Source organism: Crinia signifera, chromosome 1 (genome assembly GCF_055691185.1).
Source record: "Crinia signifera chromosome 1, ASM5569118v1, whole genome shotgun sequence".
NCBI classification, from domain to species: Eukaryota; Metazoa; Chordata; class Amphibia; order Anura; family Myobatrachidae; genus Crinia; species Crinia signifera.
The window spans coordinates 384,177,692-384,200,621 of NC_139217.1; the positions used below are offsets into that span (position 1 = coordinate 384,177,692).

The 22,930-nt window shown below is 45.8% G+C and overlaps 1 long non-coding RNA gene across 1 annotated transcript; it reads right to left on the bottom strand.

Annotated features, from left to right (window-relative positions):
* Positions 1-943: 943 nt before the first annotated feature.
* Positions 944-19,717, bottom strand: LOC146031007 (uncharacterized). The gene is made up of 3 exons (XR_014456491.1): positions 19,620-19,717; positions 2,880-3,440; positions 944-1,230 (listed from the first exon to the last, which is right to left on the bottom strand). It is a non-coding gene; the product is annotated as an uncharacterized LOC146031007 (long non-coding RNA).
* Between the last annotated feature and the right edge of the window lie 3,213 nt (positions 19,718-22,930).

Below are 22,930 nucleotides of genomic sequence, written 5' to 3' on the forward strand. Positions count from 1 at the left end.
AACGGTCCAGTGGTGGAGGGGGAGATGGGGGATCACACACCACTGCTTTGCTTAGCAGAACAGTGGTTAAGCAGCGGGTGAATAGACACATGTACACGGCATCTAATAACAGTGCCAGAAGCATACCTCCCAACTTACAATGAGACAGAGGAGGGACAAAAGGATGCACGTCGGAGGTGGGGGCGTAGCCTAATTAAAGGGGCGTGGTCTGTACTCGTGGTTATCCCGTGAGGCCTTGCCACCATTTTGACGCTATGGGGGCATGACCCAGAGGCTATGTGAGCCTCTAGCCATGCCCCCAGCCCCTTGGCTGCGGGAATAGACATTATGCGCACAGCGTTTATTCCCCACTGCTCAGCTGCCAACAGTCCCCCCCCTCGCCGCAGGACACTGCCGGCCGCGGGAGGGATGCGGGAATGTCCCCGAAAACCGGGACATTCCTGCGGTAATCGGGACTGTTGGGAGGTATGCAGAAGATATCCCAGCATCTTAGAGAGTGCTGGCCACAACCTGACAAATACGATTACGGTGGAACCAGCAATGCTGGAAGGTACACATATGAAAAGGTCGACTTGAGTTTTTCTACCTTTTTTGGTGTTAATGTCGACATGGACTATCAATTAATGTACCGTTTATCCTATTAGATTCTCCCTCTGTGTTGACATAAATGTTGAAGTAAGAACAAGCTGGTTTTTCGTGTAGAACTTTTGACCTGTTGACCTATTACATGTCAACCATTTTACCCTGTAGATTTTTAACCCTGTTGACCTTTTCGGGTAAACCTATTGACTTTCTCTATCGATCTATCAACTGGTACCACACAGTGGGGGTGACACTGGGCCACTCTAGATATGTCGTTTGTTGTAAATCTTACATAAAATTATATTTATTCTTTATTTCTGGATAAAACAAAGCATACAAAAATGTTAACATAACATAGATATAAAAATAAGCAGTGTCTTTACTTTCACACAGAGCAGCATACACAATACTTCCAGTAGCCCCTTATTTATTGTGCTTAGACTCCCTTTGTCCCAGTGGTCCTTAGGACTGTTTCAGGCCATTTATTCATAACAAACATGGTGACTTTCTCCTACAGCTTTGTCTCTTGTTGTAACTTGTTTGCTTCTAGGTCATACTTATAAAATTCATTTTCAATTATACATATGCAGCTGCCGCTCTTGTTTTTTCTCTTCTTCATAAATACACATAACTGGTAGAGAAGAGCACCTGCAATAAAGCAGAGGAACATCAAATACTTTATATGTCCAACATGTCCACGAGCTTCAGTAAAGATCTACTGATGAAATGTCATTTGTTTTTCTCTACAGTTACTGTAGGTCACAGTCATAAGGTATATGATATCTGGAGTGTCACGGTCCCCATACATCTCCCAGCAGCCGAGATATTGAATCAAGGAAATGAACAATGTGTAAGAGCTCCAGTTGCCTGATCCGACGCACCTTCCGTCAGGCATTTGAAACATGTTTAATTTCCCTGATTCCCCACCGGATCGCTGATTGTAACCGGCTGCTGATTGGCGGTGCCGGTGGTGTGGGATATTGAGGAATCGCACATACTGATGTATGGGGACCATAACAGTTTGATGCCTAATGTTATTATGTAATGCTTTAATAATACACTGTTCTCTTTAAGTTTAATATTTACATAGTCGTGTGCATGGTGTGCCCGGCATTACCAGGTGCAGCGCTAGCATTACAGGGAGGTGCCGGGCTGCAGAGGCACTCTCCGTACACTGCTACTGGCTCGATTTTTTGGGGGACTTATTTATACTGTACCGCCCATGTGGATTCTGATTGGGAACAGTAAAGTGTGCATGAGGCAAAGCGAGCGAAGCGAACCATGCGAGGGGACGCAGTACACTAAGTGGTTTATTTACTAACATGGGAGTTCTATTAAAGATGGTATGCTGCTATGGGGAACCAATCAGATTCTACCTATTGTCTTCGAGAAGGGGCTATATTCTGATTGGTTGCTATGGGGGAACATCCCATCTTCAACAGAACTCTCATCTTAGTAAATTTACCCCTATGTTTCTATGTAAATTGTAGTACCTGGAGAAGAACATGCACATTCCAAAAAGATAGGGCCCTAGTTAAAATCAAACATTTCTGAGACAGCAATGCAGACCGCTGTGCCACAGTGCTGCCCTACTGTAAATATTTCCCAATATACTGTATATTGGAATTTAAAATCTGAGACGCTAGGTTTAGCCAGGAAGAATGTGTGGGGTAGATGTATGAAGCAGTGATAAGGGAGGAGAAGTGATAAAGTGCCTGGTACTTTTTTACCGGCCAATCAGCTCCTGAATGTTAAGTTACAGGCTGGGTTAAGGGACAGTTAGGAGCTGATTGGCCGGTGATAAAGTACCAGGCACGTTATCACTTTTCCTCCCATATCACTGCTTCATACATCTACCCCAGTATTTCTTGTTGTGTGTTTACAATATCTTATGTATGGAACTAAAATGAACATATTTATATCAGCATCCAGTTTTATTTTCAGTGTGTAGTAAGCACTAGTACATACCTCCCAACATTAAGCCATCGGAGGTATGCCCAAAATTTGGGGAGCATGGCCCTTATGGCAAGGGGCATGGCTAGCGGCTCTGGGAGCTGCTGCTGGCTATGTCCCCAGCCTGCAAGGCTACAGGGATAGACGCTGTGCCCATGCGTACATCGTCTATTCAAAGGGGACAGGGGGGCTCCCAACTGTGGGACACTGCTGGCCCCAGAGGGATACTGGAACATCCCAAAAAAACTGAGACGTTCCCGCAAAAGAGCGGAACAATTGGGAGGTATGCTAGTATATTCATAAATGTTTATTTCATATACATTCTGTAGAATATTGCTACTTACTTAATAAAATTGTGATAAACACAGCCCCTACCACCACAGCCAGAACCTCTGCATCTCTGAGACCAGCGGGGCGAATACAAACAGTGCCGTCAGTTTCCATTGCTGTGGCTGTGATGCTGAGAGGTACTGAGGATGAGCTTGGAGAAGAACTTGTGCTATTACTGTATTCTGTCCCAGGGACTCTCCCTGTGTCAGGGCTACGATGTGTGGGATCTGCAGTCAGGCTTGCTGTCATCCATGGAGTATCTGGGCTCTCAGTTGTAAATATCTCTCTGCTTGGAGCAACTGTGGAATGGACTTTGGTTACAGTGGACGGTGTGCTGTAAGAGGTCTCTCCTGTGTTATTATGTATGGTAGATGCAGCCAGTGATGCTGTCTCCTGTGTTACACCATTGTGCAGTCCACCGTCATCTGTAGGATTATACCCATAAGTTCTGCTTCCATAGGATCCTGTTAGTGTGGAGGTGGGAGTGGTAGGTCCAGCGGTAAGTACCAACCATGTATTTGCAGCAGCAGCAGCACTCATGGGGAGGAAACAATCACCAATAGCACTCAGGTAGGCTGCAAATGTAAGAGTATGGGTTGTTAAGGACATTACTGAAACACCAATCATGTATTTATCATCACTAGACTAGAAAATACTGAGAACTATTATCCAACACATTCATTTTTTCTAAGCTAAAGAAAGTATTATAACCTATCAGCCACCTTGACTAATAAAGCAGCCACTTTGTGGACTACACCAATATTGTGCGGATACAAGTTAGGAGATCACTTGTGTCTCTGAATATCTGATCATGAAGTATCTGCTAGGGCAGTGATGGCTAACCTTGACACGGATTCAGTATTGAATCCCGGCGGTCGGGATCCCGGCGTTCAGAATCCCGACGCCGGAATCCCGACAGCGAAATGCCGACAAGGGGGGGACGTGGATCGCCCCCCCTTGCGGGCTCGCTGCGCTCGCCACGCAGCGGGCCCGGTGCCTCGCTACGCTCGGCACGCTAATTTATTCTCCCTCCAGGGGTGTCGTGGACACCCCAGGAGGGAGAATGTGTCGGTATTTCAGCGGTCGGGATTCCGGCGTCGGGATTCTGAACGCCGAGATCCCGACCGCCGGGATTTTAACTGCATCCCCTTGACACACCAGCTGTTGTTGAACTACACATCCCAGCATGCCCTGCTACTGTTTTACGATTTGGTCATGCTAAAACTGATGCAGGGCATGCTGGGATGTGTAGTTCAACAACAGCTGGAGTGTCAAGGTTAGCCATCACTGTCCTAGGGGTTGTTTATTTCCATTGCATTGATAGGCTGTGCTGGTGACGTCAGCAGAGTACATTTTGGGTACCTTGTTCTATTCACTTTTCGGTTGATGGTGATTTTCCTAATTTTTTTCACAAAACTATTTTTCATTTTTAGATATTATGGGGCAGATTAAACAACAAGTGATCTTCTAGTTATCAATCATTACTAACCTTAATGGTGCCCCAGCCATCAGCTCTTGTCATGTGTTTGAAATAGCTGCGATTACTTATTCTTCATCAGTTTCTAATCCCCTGATAAAATGGTTTCAATGTACTGAGTACTGGCTATCCCGGACGCCTGCCTCAATCCCTAGGCCCCAACCTTGGTTAACTCAACCTCTAGACTTGTTGTCCAAATGTAATGCTGCCCGATGTATCAATTTCAGGCAGCACTGCGTCGGGAGGTGGGGCTACCGCCATTCTGGGTTGCCTGCAGGGCAGTGTGGTCGGGGGGAAGGGAGGTTTGCACTGATCGCGCATGCGCAGACCTTCGGCATCCAGCTGAGTGCATTGCAGAGACAGCCTTTTGGGGCCCCTGTCCCTGCATGTGAGTGAATGTACTGTAAGTCCGATAGGATCGCTTATTACAATGCAATCCTGGGATCGAATAGTATATGTGATCTTGTTAAATGGGGCCATCACATCTCTTCTCACCTTTGTTCATTAAAACTCTCTAAATGCCTTTCTGCTGTTTCATCCTGGATGTCATCTCGCCACCTCAAACTTAATAGTTCTAAACCAGAAATTATTATATTCCCGCCAATAAATAGCAGTTACCAATAGAGATGTGCACCGGACACTTTTTCGCGTTTTGGGTTTTGGGTTTTGGGTTCTGATTACCTTCAGGTTTTGGGTTCTAATGGGTTTTGCCAAAACACCCCCTAAAGGTTTTGGGTTTTGGGTTTTGGGTTCTGATTTTTTTGAAAAAAGCATAAAAATGGTTAACATTGCATAATTTAGGTGTTTTTTTGCTCCTATGCTATTATTAACCCCATCAGCTTTCTTCTCCACTCATTAACAGTCTATTCTGAAGACCTCACACCTCACAATATTGTTTTTAGGCCAAAATGTTGCACCGAGGTAGCTGGATGACTATGATAAGCAAGACAAATGGGCGGCACAAACACGTGGCCCATCTAGGAGTGGCACTGCAGTGGCAGATAGAAAAACTAGGCCCCAAAGAGCACATTATTCAAAAGAAAAAAAGAGGTGCAAGATGGAATTGTCCAAGGGCCCTCCCACCCAAACTAGGCCCCAAAGAGCACATCATTCAAAAGACAAAAAAGAGGTGCAAGATGGAATTGTCCTACGGCACTCCCACCCAAACTAGGCCCCAAAGAGCACATTATTCAAAAGACAAAAAAGAGGTGCAAGATGGAAGTGTCCAAGGGCACTCCCACCCAAACTAGGCCCCAAAGAGCACATTATTCAAAAGACAAAAAAGAGGTGCAAGATGGAAGTGTCCAAGGGCACTCCCACCCAAACTAGGCCCCAAAGAGCACATTATTCAAAAGACAAAAAAGAGGTGCAAGATGGAATTGTCCTACGGCACTCCCACCCAAACTAGGCCCCAAAGAGCACATTATTCAAAAGATAAAAAAGAGGTGCAAGATGGAAGTGTCCAAGGGCACTCCCACCCAAACTAGGCCCCAAAGAGCACATTATTCAAAAGACAAAAAAGAGGTGCAAGATGGAATTGTCCTACGGCACTCCCACCCAAACTAGGCCCCAAAGAGCACATTATTCAAAAGACAAAAAAGAGGTGCAAGATGGAATTGTCCTACGGCACTCCTACCCAAACTAGGCCCCAAAGAGCACATTATTCAAAAGACAAAAAAGAGGTGCAAGATGGAAGTGTCCAAGGGCACTCCCACCCAAACTAGGCCCCAAAGAGCACATTATTCAAAAGACAAAAAAGAGGTGCAAGATGGAATTGTCCTACGGCACTCCCACCCAAACTAGGCCCCAAAGAGCACATTATTCAAAAGACAAAAAAGAGGTGCAAGATGGAATTGTCCTTGGGCCCTCCCACCCACCCTTATGTTGTATAAACAGGACACGCACACTTTAACAAACCAATCATTTCAGCCACAGGGTCTGCCACACGACTGTGGCTGAAATGATTGGTTCGTTTGGGCCCCCACATCACAAGCTGCCATTTAATATGTCCCTGCACAAACTGGCTCTACAGAGGCAAAAGGTCGTCCTCATCCTCATCCAGCGATTCCTCACCACCATCAGTATCTTGTTCTTCCTCACCCTCACAGAGTATTAATTCGTCCCCGCTGGAATCCACCACCACAGGTTCCTGTGTACTTTGTGGACGCTGGTCTTTCTCGTAGAATTGATAATTCATTTTTATGAACATCATCTTCTCCACATTTTTTGGAAGCAACCTCCTACGCTTATTGCTGACAAGGTTCCCAGCTGCACTAAAAACTCTTTCGGAGTACACACTGGAGGAAGGGCAACTGAGGTAATATAGAGCCAGTTTGTACAGGGGCTTCCAAATTTCCTTTTTTTTCTGCCAGTACTGGTAAGGACTCTCTGACATGCCTACTTGGGTGCTGTCACCCATATAATCCTCCACCATTCTGTCAATGGTGATAGCATCATAGGCAGTGGAAGTAGACATGTCAGAAATTGTTGGAAGGTCCTTCAGCCCAGACCAAATGTCCAAACTTGGTCCTTTATCACCACCAGCGGGGGGTTTAGGAAATCGCAGTTGTTTCCTTGCAGAACCAGTTGCTGGAGAAAATGAAGGAGAAGGTGCTGCTGAGTCACTTTCCACTTCAGAAGATGACAGTTTTCTAACCAGCAGTTCTTTGCACTTCTGCAGGCTTGTGTCCGCCGGAAAGAGTGACACCACGTAGGCTTTAAACCGAGGATCGAGCACGGTGGCCAAAATGTACTCCTCTGATTTCAAAATTTGTACCACCCTCGAATCCTGGCAAAGCGTATGAAGGACTTCATCCACAAGTCCCACATGCTTAGAGGACTCGCTCCGTCTCAGCTCCTCCTTCACTTTCTCCAACTGTTTCTGCAAAAGCCTGATGAGGGGAATGACCTGACTCAAGCTGGCAGTGTCTGAACTGACTTCACGTGTGGCAAGTTCGAAGGGTTGGAGAATCTTGCACAACACTGAAATCATTCTCCACTGTGCTTGAGTCAGGTGCATACCCCCTCCTTTGCCTATGTCATAGGTGGATGTATAGGCTTGAATGGCCCTTTGCTGCTCCTCCATCCTCTGAAGCATATAGAGGGTTGAGTTCCACCGCGTTACGACCTCTTGCTTCAGCTGATGGAGGGGCAGGTTCAACAGTGTTTGCTGCCGCTCCAGTCTTTGGCATGCAGCCGCCGAATGACGAAAGTGGCCACAAATTTTTCGGGCCACCGAAAGAGTCCCCTGCACAGCTCTGTTGTCTCTTAGAAAACTCTGGACCACCAAATTTATCGTGTGAGCAAAACAGGGCACATGCTGGAATTTGCCCTGCTTTAATGCCCGCACGATATTGCAGGCATTGTCTGACACCACAAATCCCCAGGAGAGTCTAAGAGGGGTAAGCCATTGCCCAATGATTACCCTCAGTTTCTGTAAGAGGTTATCGGCGGTGTGCCTCTTACGGAAAGCGGTTACACACAACGTAGCCTGCCTAGGAAGGAGCTGGCATTTCCCAGGTCCTACTACTGGTGCTGCTGCTGTTGTTGCTGCTGGACAAGGTGATTCATCTACCCAGTGGGCTGTCACGGTCATGTAATCCCTAGTCTGCCCTTTTCCACTTGTCCACATGTCCGTTGTTAAGTGGACAGTGGGTATGACCGCATTTTTCAGGGCACTGAGAACACTTTTATGCACTTTACTGTACAGCTTCGGTATCGCCTGTCTAGCGAAGTGGAATCTTGACGGTATTTTGTAACGGGGACACACTAAGTCCATCAATCGTCTAAATCCTACTCCAGCAGTTATGGACACCGGAAGCACATCTAATACAATCAGATCTGCTAAGGCCTCAGTTACCCGCTTTGCCATTGGATGACTGCTGTCATACTTCATCTTCATGGCAAAGGACTGTTGGACAGTCAATTGCTTAGTGAAATAAGTGTTCCGACTTCCCCTCCGGGATGATGAATGACTCCCAGCAGCAACAGCAGCAGCGGCAGCAGTAGGAGGCGTAGCAATGCAGGATCCTCCAGAAGAATCCCGGATAGGAGAGGAGTCAGTCAGGCAAGTAACATGGCCTATAGGACTACTCCCAATCCTCATTGAGGAAGAAATTGACGAGGAGGGACTTTGCGGTGTAGTTGGGCACGTGGACACAACAGGACAAAGGGATTTAGTTGTCCCTGGACTGTGTACATTCTTAGCCACAGTTTCTGAACTAAACAGCAACTTATGAACGCTCTTCAAGTGACGTAGAAGGGAGGATGTCCCTAGGTGGGAAACGTCCTTACCCCTGCTTATTTGAGCTTTGCATAAGCTACATATGGCAAAACAATTGTTGGACGGTTTGGGATAAAAATAATTCCAGACCGAAGAGGTGGATTTATTGGTCTTCTGTCCAGGCATGGTGATGCCCTTTGGGATCTCACGGACAACAACTGTCTTGCCCGGTGCCTCATTTAAGCAAACCGCATCAGCATCGTCCTCCTCGTCAATTTCTCCCTCAGCACCAGCTTCATCAATATCCTCCTCCTGGTGTACAACACTGACACCTTCATTATCGACATCTGCAACTGCACTGTCTGTGATCCTTCCAGCACATGCAGAGGGTGTGCTGCGAATGCTGAAAGGAGCATCCTCTTCCCGTACAGTGATGGGAAGGTCAGGCATCGCAACCACCAACACCCTTGGACTCTCCACTGGGATTTGTGATACCATGTCTTCTTTGGAAGGCAGAGTTGTTTGCTGGATTTTTGTTGGTGACACCTTAAATCTCTTAAATTTTAAAGTGGGAGAAGGAGGAGGAGGAGGAGGAGGAGGAGGAGGACTTTGATCATCTTGTGAAGCTGAGCCACTAGTCATGAACATAGGCCATGGCCGTAGCCGTTCCTTGCCACTCCGCGTTGTAAATGGCACACTGGCAACTTTAAGGGTGCATACACACTGTACAATTTTTTTGACCAATTTGGTTGAAAGACATTTCCATTGAACCCAGTGTCCTGGACTAAAGATGTTGACTAAAGATATTGACGACAGACGAAAGAAGAAAGATCAAGCTACAGTTTATAGGCTCTTTTTGAAAGATATTCAAATTGAGCTGCACGCACAGTTGACGAACAATCTTGATGAACAACTGGCGGGTATGTGCATCATCATTCATCGTTTGTTTGTTGACAATATCTTTTGTCAACATCTTTCGTCCAGGACACTGGGTTCAATGGAAATGTCTTTCAACCAAATTGGTTAAAAAAAATTGTACAGTGTGTATGCACCTTAAGTTTCTCCTCCAATGATTTGCTTTTTCTTTTTAAGGGCCTTTTACTCAACTTTGGCTTTTTGGATTTTACATGCCCTCTACTTTGACACTGGGCATCGGCCTTGGCAGACGACGTCGATGGCATTTCATCGCCTATGTCATGATGACTAGTGGCATCAGCTTCAGAAGCACGACGAAGTGGCTCCTCATCTTTTCCTTTTTTTTTATCCTCCATATTTTGGATATCTAACGGTAGGCAGCGGTGTCAGCAAACTGGATACCGAGATATCAGCTGGTTGTTGTCACTATCCAGTGACAACAGCAGCAAGATACAAAAGTGGATATATATCAGTAACACAACAAGTGGCGTCAGCAAACCAGAGTTATTTACTGCGATATATGTAACGGCAGCGGTGGCAGCAAACTGGATACCCAGATATCAGCTGGTTGTTGTCACTAGCCAGTGACAACAGCAGCAAGATACAATATTTATTTTGTGGATAGTTACACTGGTAGGTAACACAACAGGTGGCGTCAGCAAACCGGAGTTATTTACTGCGATATATGTAACGGCAGCGGTGGCAGCAAACTGGATACCCAGATATCAGCTGGTTGTCACTAGCCAGTGACAACAGCAGCAAGATACAATATTTATTTTGTGGATAGTTACACTGGTAGGTAACACAACAAGTGGCGTCAGCAAACCGGAGTTATTTACTGCGATATATGTAACGGCAGCAGTGGCAGCAAACTGGATACCCAGATATCAGCTGGTTGTTGTCACTAGCCAGTGACAACAGCAGCAAGATACAATATTTATTTTGTGGATAGTTACACTGGTAGGTAACACAACAAGTGGCGTCAGCAAACCGGAGTTATTTACTGCGATATATGTAACGGCAGCAGTGGCAGCAAACTGGATACCCAGATATCAGCTGGTTGTCACTAGCCAGTGACAACAGCAGCAAGATACAATATTTATTTTGTGGATAGTTACACTGGTAGGTAACACAACAAGTGGCGTCAGCAAACCGGAGTTATTTACTGCGATATATGTAACGGCAGCAGTGGCAGCAAACTGGATACCCAGATATCAGCTGGTTGTCACTAGCCAGTGACAACAGCAGCAAGATACAATATTTATTTTGTGGATAGTTACACTGGTAGGTAACACAACAAGTGGCGTCAGCAAACCGGAGTTATTTACTGCGATATATGTAACGGCAGCAGTGGCAGCAAACTGGATACCCAGATATCAGCTGGTTGTTGTCACTAGCCAGTGACAACAGCAGCAAGATACAATATTTATTTTGTGGATAGTTACACTGGTAGGTAACACAACAAGTGGCGTCAGCAAACCGGAGTTATTTACTGCGATATATGTAACGGCAGCAGTGGCAGCAAACTGGATACCCAGATATCAGCTGGTTGTTGTCACTAGCCAGTGACAACAGCAGCAAGATACAATATTTATTTTGTGGATAGTTACACTGGTAGGTAACACAACAAGTGGCGTCAGCAAACCGGAGTTATTTACTGCGATATATGTAACGGCAGCGGTGGCAGCAAACTGGATACCCAGATATCAGCTGGTTGTCACTAGCCAGTGACAACAGCAGCAAGATACAATATTTATTTTGTGGATAGTTACACTGGTAGGTAACACAACAAGTGGCGTCAGCAAACCGGAGTTATTTACTGCGATATATGTAACGGCAGCAGTGGCAGCAAACTGGATACCCAGATATCAGCTGGTTGTTGTCACTAGCCAGTGACAACAGCAGCAAGATACAATATTTATTTTGTGGATAGTTACACTGGTAGGTAACACAACAAGTGGCGTCAGCAAACCGGAGTTATTTACTGCGATATATGTAACGGCAGCAGTGGCAGCAAACTGGATACCCAGATATCAGCTGGTTGTCACTAGCCAGTGACAACAGTAGCAAGATACAATATTTATTTTGTGGATAGTTACACTGGTAGGTAACACAACAAGTGGCGTCAGCAAACCGGAGTTATTTACTGCGATATATGTAACGGCAGCGGTGGCAGCAAACTGGATACCCAGATATCAGCTGGTTGTCACTAGCCAGTGACAACAGCAGCAAGATACAATATTTATTTTGTGGATAGTTACACTGGTAGGTAACACAACAAGTGGCGTCAGCAAACCGGAGTTATTTACTGCGATATATGTAACGGCAGCAGTGGCAGCAAACTGGATACCCAGATATCAGCTGGTTGTTGTCACTAGCCAGTGACAACAGCAGCAAGATACAATATTTATTTTGTGGATAGTTACACTGGTAGGTAACACAACAAGTGGCGTCAGCAAACCGGAGTTATTTACTGCGATATATGTAACGGCAGCAGTGGCAGCAAACTGGATACCCAGATATCAGCTGGTTGTTGTCACTAGCCAGTGACAACAGCAGCAAGATACAATATTTATTTTGTGGATAGTTACACTGGTAGGTAACACAACAAGTGGCGTCAGCAAACCGGAGTTATTTACTGCGATATATGTAACGGCAGCAGTGGCAGCAAACTGGATACCCAGATATCAGCTGGTTGTCACTAGCCAGTGACAACAGCAGCAAGATACAATATTTATTTTGTGGATAGTTACACTGGTAGGTAACACAACAAGTGGCGTCAGCAAACCGGAGTTATTTACTGCGATATATGTAACGGCAGCAGTGGCAGCAAACTGGATACCCAGATATCAGCTGGTTGTTGTCACTAGCCAGTGACAACAGCAGCAAGATACAATATTTATTTTGTGGATAGTTACACTGGTAGGTAACACAACAAGTGGCGTCAGCAAACCGGAGTTATTTACTGCGATATATGTAACGGCAGCAGTGGCAGCAAACTGGATACCCAGATATCAGCTGGTTGTTGTCACTAGCCAGTGACAACAGCAGCAAGATACAATATTTATTTTGTGGATAGTTACACTGGTAGGTAACACAACAAGTGGCGTCAGCAAACCGGAGTTATTTACTGCGATATATGTAACGGCAGCAGTGGCAGCAAACTGGATACCCAGATATCAGCTGGTTGTTGTCACTAGCCAGTGACAACAGCAGCAAGATACAATATTTATTTTGTGGATAGTTACACTGGTAGGTAACACAACAGGTGGCGTCAGCAAACCGGAGTTATTTACTGCGATATATGTAACGGCAGCGGTGGCAGCAAACTGGATACCCAGATATCAGCTGGTTGTCACTAGCCAGTGACAACAGCAGCAAGATACAATATTTATTTTGTGGATAGTTACACTGGTAGGTAACACAACAAGTGGCGTCAGCAAACCGGAGTTATTTACTGCGATATATGTAACGGCAGCAGTGGCAGCAAACTGGATACCCAGATATCAGCTGGTTGTTGTCACTAGCCAGTGACAACAGCAGCAAGATACAATATTTATTTTGTGGATAGTTACACTGGTAGGTAACACAACAAGTGGCGTCAGCAAACCGGAGTTATTTACTGCGATATATGTAACGGCAGCAGTGGCAGCAAACTGGATACCCAGATATCAGCTGGTTGTCACTAGCCAGTGACAACAGCAGCAAGATACAATATTTATTTTGTGGATAGTTACACTGGTAGGTAACACAACAAGTGGCGTCAGCAAACCGGAGTTATTTACTGCGATATATGTAACGGCAGCGGTGGCAGCAAACTGGATACCCAGATATCAGCTGGTTGTCACTAGCCAGTGACAACAGCAGCAAGATACAATATTTATTTTGTGGATAGTTACACTGGTAGGTAACACAACAAGTGGCGTCAGCAAACCGGAGTTATTTACTGCGATATATGTAACGGCAGCGGTGGCAGCAAACTGGATACCCAGATATCAGCTGGTTGTCACTAGCCAGTGACAACAGCAGCAAGATACAATATTTATTTTGTGGATACACTGGTAGGTAACACAACAAGTGGCGTCAGCAAACCGGAGTTATTTACTGCGATATATGTAACGGCAGCGGTGGCAGCAAACTGGATACCCAGATATCAGCTGGTTGTTGTCACTAGCCAGTGACAACAGCAGCAAGATACAAAAGTGGATACACTGGTAGGTAACACAACAAGTGGCGTCAGCAAACCACAGTTAAAAATTTAATTACTGAGTCTGCGATATCTAACGGCAGCCAGTGGTGTCAGCAACAACAACAACTTAATTATTTTTTTTTATATTTTTATATATTTTTAATTTTTTTTTTATTTTTTTTTATATACTCTGAGAGGTAGGTACAAGGTAGTGGCACTGGCAACAACAGAGGTGACTGCCTGGTAGGTGTTTACAACCATATAACAGGTAGCCAGGCAGCACAAAAACCCTCTCTGGCAGCACAATAAAAATTATTAAACCCCCCTCTGTCTGTAGTATTCTGTAGCAGGCTAGCAGCAGCAGTGACACAATTAGAGATGAGCAGGCTATAGCAATATAGAAAGAAAACCCCCTCTGCGGCAGTACAATAAACCCCCCTCTGTCTGTAGTATTCTGTAGCAGCAGCAGTGACACAAATTACAGATGAGCAGGCTACAGCAATATAGAAAAAAAAATCACTCTCCAGCAGCACAATAAAAATGATTAAACCCCCTCTGTACTTGCAGCTCTTTAGCAGCAAGCAGCACAGTGACACACACAACGCTCCAGCAAACCCCCCTCACGGAGCAATAAATAAAACCCCCCTCTCTGGCAGCACTGCTGCCTGCTCTGCGTCGCCCCACAGAATGAAGATGGCGGCGGCGGGTCCCGGCTTTTATGTAATCCGGATCTCGCGAGAATCCGACGTCACCAATGTGACGTCGGGCCTCGATTTCGGCTCCGGGCCTGCGCGGGAGTCCGCGGACGTCCTGGATCCGGATTCGGATTCAGGACGTCCGTGCGGATCCGGATCTCGGAGATCCGGACCCGCTCATCACTAGTTACCAACCTGATATCTCTATTGCTGTTGAGAATATGACAATCGCTCCTACCTCTCAAGCTCGCTGCCTAGGTGTTATCCTTGACTCTAAACATTCCTTTGTTCCCCACATTCAATATGTGTCGAAATCATGCCACGTGCATCTAAACAACATATTTAAAATTCGCCCTTACCTTACACAAGACACTGCAAAAACGGTTATCCATGCTCTCATCATCTCACACATTGATTATTGCAATAGTCTCCTTGTTGGCCTTCCCCAATACCACTACAGTCCATCATGAATGCAGCTGTGAGGCTAATCTTCCTAGCCAGACATTCATCGTCTGCAAAGCTACTCTGTCAGTCACTTCATTGGTTACCTGTATTCTATCGTATTCAATATTAATTATTTGACTTACACACAAAGCCATAGACCAAACTACACCAACATACATATCTTCTCTTATCTCAAAATATCTTCCAACAAGACCTCTACGCTCCTCACAAGATCTGCGTCTATCATCCACACTCATTACTCGCTCCCATTCCCAATTGCAGGGCTTTCGTCTGGCTGCACCCACTCTATGGAATGCCCTCCCAAGCACAATAAGACTCTCCTCCAGTCTCCAAACCTATAAGCGTTCCCTAAAAACTCATCTCTTCAGGCAAGCTTATCAAATTCCAGAACCAGCCACTTAAGCTTCCTATCTAATCACATCCGCACTGTACAGTCCACTTTCTTTTTCACATTTTCCATCCTCCTGGCACCTGGCCAAACTGCTGGGTCACTGTATCTTACAGCACACCAGGAATCTCTGCATTCTGGTGGAACTAATGCCTATTTCCCTATAGATTGTAAGCTTGCGAGCAGGGCCCGCCTACATTTTGCATACCTCCCAACTGTCACGATTTTCGGGTCCTGTCCCGCTGTCCCACCCGCGGCAGGCATTGTCCCGCTGCGGGGGGTGACAGTTGGGAGACCCCCAATCTAGTAGAATAGACGCTGTGCGCATGCGCACAGCGTCTATTCTCGTATGAAAATGAGGTCGCCGCTAATTAGCATAAGCCGCGCCCCCATTTGCATACGCCCCGCCCCCTTTTCGGGCACGCGCGCGGCTTCGCCGCGCAAGTGTCCCTATTTCCTCCGGCCAGAAGTTGGGAGGTATGATTTTGACTGTCTGTAAATACCCAGTTTGTTGTATCACTGTCTCCTATTGTAAAGCACAACAGAATATGCTGCGCTATATAAGAAACTGTTAATAAATAAATAATACTGTAAATAAATAAATCTTTACCAATGACAACCTGCCAATGGTAGCATACAGACTGCTCCTCTGCTTCCCTACATCTCAGATGTATTGTGTACTAAGAATTGTGCTGCAATATGCTCTGTTCTAGTTCTTCAGTTACTGTTATGTTTAGTTCTGTCACTGTGTACCCTGTATTGTTCTAATGTGTGCCCTATGTGCGGTGCTGGGTACCACTTGTGGCGCCTTATAAATATAATAACAACAACCTGGCTGCTCTGTGCATGACAGGGAATATATATGGCATGTACTGTAGTATGGAAGCGTAGTTCAGTAAATTGTGAATCCTTAGATAAGTCACAGGATATTAAACAGTGTTCCAATAATGAAAAGTCCTATCATGGAATCCGTGATATGCTAGCCTAAGGCTGAGACTGTGTCTGCAACATACATCAGTATAAAATACCAAGATGTTTTACATTTAGCATTGAACGTAAGAGGGGTATATTTACATAGTACAGTTGTTTTATTGTGCACAAAGTAAATATGATTTGATAAGAACACAGGAAAGAGAGCAGATAACCACCAGGACTATGACAATGGGAGAAGAAACCTTTTCCCTAGATGCATCCAGAACATTTCCCCCCCTTCACTCATACCTTTAGCATTGCAAAGTCTTGTCTGTCATCATTTCCACTCCATTGTATTATTAGTGTACTGTATGTGTTACTCTTCTTGGTTATTATGTCCTCAAGCAAACACCCACATCAATGGATTTTAGCTAATGCAGAGGTGGCAAAACTGTTGTGACCATTATTACAGTAATAAGCTATCTCCTATATATTTGGCTACATCTGTCACTCAAAGTGGGTGTCTGTGTCTATAACGCTCTGTTCCTGGACTTTCCTCTTAATGTGTGATTGCCTTCATCTGTGCTGAACACCTTTCTGAGAAATTAACCTGTTTAAAACAGGTGATGGCAATCATACATTAAGGGGAAGTCTAGAAACAGAGCATTGTGTCCCTCCTGGAGAGGGTCATGTTGGGAGGTATGTGACAGAGAACCTGCTCAGTGAGCCCACAGACAGTGCCAGACACCCACTGCCTTCCCATGTTGCCCAGCACTGCTACTCCACAGCCACCAGGTGAGCGCCCCCCTCCCGCGATTTGCGGCAAAACCTCCCCCCCCGCGCGCCCCCCCTCCCGCGATTCGCGGCAAAAACACCCGCTCCCCGCGACCCCCCCTACCGCGATTCGCAGCAAAAACACCCCCGCGACCCCCCCTCCCGCGATTCGCTGCAAAAAGAACCCCCCCACGACCCCTCCCGCAATTCGCGGCATAACCACCACCCCGCGACCCCCCCCTCCCGCGAATCGCGGCAAACCCTCCCCCGTGACCCCCCCCCCGATTCGCGGAAAAAACACCCCCCCTGCAATTCGCAGCAGCCCCAGGATTAAATGGCACATGCAAAACACTGACATGGCTATGGTCGACAATGAAAAAGGTTGACATGAGTTTTTGAAGATTTATTTTTAATTTTTTTAATTTTTTCATATTCATTGTCATGTGTCGACATGGACACCAATGAAGTGGCACACTTATGTCAACATTTACATGTGTTGACCTTTCTGTGTTGATTTTTTCTTGTGGCGATTCGCGTCACACCCCCCGCAACCCCCCCTCCCGCGATTCGCGGCACCCCCCGTGACCCCCCACCTCCCGCAATTCGCGGCAACCCCCCACCGGAACCCCTGTGAACCCCGCCCTCCCGCGATTCGCGGCACCCAACCCCGCGACCCCCCCCCTCCCGCAATTCGCGGCACCCCCGTGATTTGCGGCAGCTCCAGAATTAAATTGCACATAGAAAACACTGACATGGCTATGGTCGACAATGAAAAAGGTTGACATGAGTTTTTGAATTTTTTTTTTCATTTTTTGAATATTTTCATATTCATTCTCATGTGTCGACATGGACACCAATGAAGTGCCACACTTATGTCAACATTTACATGTGTTGACCTTTCTGTGTTGATTTTTTCTTGTGGCGATTTGCGTCACACCCCCCCCCCACCCCCCCCCCCCCACAACCCCCACTCCCGCGATTCACGGCACACACACACACACCTCCCCCGCGATTCTCGGCACCCCACCCCGTGACCCCCCGTCCCGTGATTCACGGCACACCCCCGCGACCCCCCCTCCCATGATTCGCCGCAACCCCCGCCCCGTAACCCCCCATCCCGCGATTCGCGGCACCCACCCCCGCGACCCCCCCTCCCGCAATTCGCGGAACCCCCCGCGATTCGCGGCAGCTCCAGAATTAAATTGCACATGGAAAACACTGACATGGCTATGGTCGACAATGAAAAAGGTTGACATGAGTTTTTGAAGTTTTTTTTTTTCATTTTTTGAATGTTTTCATATTCATTCTCATGTGTCGACATGGACACCAATGAAGTGCCACACTTATGTCAACATTTACATGTGTTGACCTTTCTGTGTTGATTTTTTCTTGTGGCGATTCGCGTCACACCCCCCCCGCAACCCCCACTCCCGCGATTCACGGCACACACACACCCCCCCACGATTCTCGGCTCCCCACCCCGTGACCCCCCCTCTCGTGATTCACGGCACACCCCCCGCGACCCCCCCTACCATGATTCGCCACAACCCCCGCCCCCGTAACCCCCCTCCCGCGATTTGCGGCAACCCACCCCGCGACCCCCCTCCCGCGATTCTCTGCAATCCCTCCCCTCCCGCGATTCGCAGCATCCACCCCCCCACAACCCCCCCTCCTGCAATTCGCGGCACCCCCCGCGACCCCCCCTCCTGCAATTCGCGGCACCCTCCGCGACCCCCCCTCCCGCGATTCGCGGACACCTAAGTTGCAATACAGGGCATCTTTCATACAATTCTAACCATATTTCTCATATACAAACGTTCACAAATTAAGGGGGCGCAGCCCCTTACGACGGTGTGAAGAGCGCCCGTAGGGCGCGATGAATCACCTAGTATATATATATATATATATATATATATCATAGAGAACAGAACATACCAGAGATACCCCAGAGTTTACAGAGGAAGTGACACTAGTGTTACCTGATTCCGCAGGCAGTGATGCTATGACATACTAGTGTTTTATTACTCCGTTCTCCTGCTTGTGGAGGATGTGACATTCATGTGACATTGGTAGTTATTCAGTCACAGGCCGAGTTAATGGGTGAGATAAAGGAATATGATGATACTGCAACTAATGTGGGTCCACTACACATCACATGAAGCATCTATTTCCCATGGCACAGGTCTGAACACTGCAAGACCCATTAGCATTAATGTTCTCCATTGGCATGTTGCATTCAATCTTATATAACATGTACTGTACACATGTAACCCTACTCAATGTTATTTCTTCCTAAGCTCTTACATATACATGTAAGGAACCTCGACAGATCCATTAATAAACATACATAAATACTCTCAGTCCAAACTTGCCTAATGTCTGACTGCTCCCAGCGGCCCACTCCCTTCTATACATTGCCCACATTACCAGCACTGTAAAGCAGGAGTGGGGTTACAGTTACACAAATCAGCAAAAATTGCAAAACTGCCCCGCCCACTTCCGTTCATTAAGCGGGCAGCTGTGGGGGTACATGGGCGGTTGCAAGGGGATGCAGGCAAGTGGGGGGTTTCTCCGGGAGACTTGTCTACTTTTTGGGGGTGCCCAGTAGAGTGGGTAAGTATGTACATTACAGTGCCTTCAGTTGTCTATTGAAATCCTAAACTATACATCCGACACTCCCTGAAAGATTATTTGAACAATATTGCACTGCATATTACCTCCCAACTATCCTGTTTTTAGGGACTGTCCTGCAGTCCCTCCTGTAGGCAGCAATGTCCTGCAGTGGGGAGGCAGTTGGGAATCTCCAACTGCTTAGCAGAGCAGAGGAGCATGCACACAGAATCTAGACGTGGGAGAAAGAGGGGCTAGGCGCATTCCAGATGCTCAGAGAGCACTAGACATGCCCCCATATTGAGGGGTCTGATGACAAGAAGCAGTTTCCACCTCGGGAGATGGACAGAGAGGAGACACTTCAGACCACTTGGGACGTGGGGTCAAACTGACTTGTAATCTACAACACAGAGTAACACCTGCTATTTGTGTAACAAGCGCAGATAGATTTAGATTTGGGTGGGGTTTGTCCAAACTGAAACATAAATGGCAGTGAGGAAATAAAGCTATATAACATTTGTGGGATACATGCAAAAGCAGCCTGTACTTACACTGAACAGAAAAAATATAGCCCACCCAAGTCTAAATCTCTCTGCACATGTTCGATCAGCCTTACTTGCAATGCAACATCGTTTTGCCCAATTTCTTGTTTTCTTCTTCATGGCATAATGATAACAATAATAATATTAATAATGATGATGATATTTACATAATGCATTTCTCTAGCAGGACTCACAGTAGCTTTATAGGCTTAAAAAAAAAATCTCAGTTCCGAGATGACCTGGGTCCGGCGCAGGGTTTAACCTTTCTTATAACCCGGGTTGAATTGCCGGTTTGGTCGACCCAGGTTATAAGCTTTAATGCATTTACACCGCACCTCAACCCGGATCGTCACAGACCAGGCAATTACCCAGGTTGAGGTGCGGTGTGAAACGGGTACTAGAGAGCACAACAATACCCCTTTCACAACACAAATGCCGGGTCACACACGGCATCTCCAAGGTGAAGCTCCCCACATTGACGTCATCATGGGCATGGCGGAGCGGTGGCGCATCATTGGGGCAGGGGAGGAGGCAGCACTTGGGACCAAGGTTACCCCTTAGCACTGCACAACAACCCGGGTCTGACCCGAGACTAACCCTTCTTTCAACCTGGGTTGGGTTGTTGGATCCGGGATTTTTCAAAAGGCTTTTTTCACACCGCACAGTAACCTGGGTTATTTTTGCGATGTGAAAGAGGTACAAGCATGATGTAGGGTTGGTGAAGTTATTTCAGATAATAAATACCTCAGATCTATATATATATATTCCACCCGTGTAAGGTACTAGGCAAGGTAGCCATTTTGGGTGCACTACATATGATTACTCTGGGTGGAACAGGTAGATTACACAAAATGTACTGGTTGCAGAGTCCTAAAGCTCATAATAGATCAGAACATAACAGGTCCATGTATATTTCATCCCATCCACAAGCATACCATGTGACGTAACAATGTTGTATACACTACAAAGGTTTCAATGTGGGAAATAAGCTATACAGGGACCCAAGGTATATATTGGAAAACTGACACATGTGCAATTTGGTATACTCTATATCAGACATGCAATCTACTCAGATACATGTTGAGTATCCCTTATCCAAAATGCTCGGGACCAGAAGAATTTTGGATACCACATTATTGTGAATTTTGGAATATTTTTATATAAGATAAGGTATCTTGAGGTATCTTGCATTTATATTGTATAAGCACATCAAACACATGGAATACACACAACTACATTTTATTTGTGCATGAAACAAGGTTTTAAAACCTGAAACAAAGTTTGTGTAATATCTCAGATACTGAATAGGAAAGCCAAGCAATCATGTCCTTGCACATATTTAGTGCCAGTTACCTGTTATTTCCCCAGTAGTGCCAGTTACAGATGTAGCCAAAAGGTTTTTAGCAAAAAATAAAAGTACATTAATAATAATGGATATAATTGGATAAGGGATACTTAACATATATATATATATATATATATCAGGCATACTCATACTTATTTATTGCCATTAATTTAAATAGCACACACATATTCTTCAGCGCTTTACAGAGAATGCTTAAACACTCACATCAGTCCCTGCCCCAGTGGAGCTTACAATCTATGTTCCTTACCACATGCACACACACACACACACACACTCAAATTGAGCCAATTATCCTACCAGTAGATTTTTGGATTGTGGGAGCAAACTGGAGTACCCAGAGGAAACCCACGCAAGCACGGTAAGAATATGCAAACTCCACACAGTTAGGGTCATGGTGGGAATTAAGACAATGACCTCAGCACTGTGAGGCAATAATGCTGACTATTACACCATCCGGGCTACCCATACTTGCCTAATCTCCCAGATCCTGCAGGGGACTTGTGATTTCTTGAGGTGGTCCCCCGCATCCCCGGAAGAGTGGGCACCCCTTGGCATTCTGATCATTTCTTATTTATGTGGGCAAAATGGGGAGAACAGTAACAGGAACAAGCGTGTCCATGCAGAGAGGATCTTCAGATCTTAAAATGCCCATACACCACCTAATTGTAACTTCTATAACAGTAATTGTCAGCAGTGGAAGAATTCACACGAAGGACCGATCGCCACCATACATTAGCGATTGCAATTGCAATTCCAACCCATTGCAGATTGGCCAGCATGTTGGTCAAACTTTTGATCACAATTGTCAACTAATGAAGCCCATACATTAGAAACGGTTTAGGGAAATCACCCCAAAATTGTCAATCCATCGCGGATGTACGGGCAGCTAAGAGTTAATATTTTGAAGCAGTATTTTATACTACTACTTTCTATCTTCAGATTCTGGCAGACAATAGGTGAGACGCAGCCTCTGACTGCGGGCTGTTGTAGTGCTGTCACGGTGGGGGAGGATTATTGGTCATGCTGAGGCTGCACATGGTTTGTCTGCATCTGTCTGTGCTGATCTGTGACCTCCTCATTATTATTTTTAGGGCAAATGGAAGAAAAAGAGCTGTGGCTATAATTAGAAGGTGAAGACTCTGCCCCTGGTTTTTCTTCCTTTGAGATCTTTCCCAACATCCTATATATCATTTAAAAACAACATTGCACAAATGTGACATTCTATACATACATAGGTATTATTGCAATTAAATGAAGGAACTATAACCAGTGATAGTGGATTTTCCTATCCTATTAGATTATTATTGTCCTATATTATATGGTGCCACATTCCGCAGAAGGTAACATATTACATACATGTAATGGTGTGGTATCATTTACCTCTTACAACTAGCCCATGGGATAAGGAGTCTGAAGGATTTCATCAACAGTAATTAAGAAAAAAAAAAAACACATTTAAGTTGGCACCAAAAATACCTTTATGTTAATGTGTTGATTCCACGACAATGTC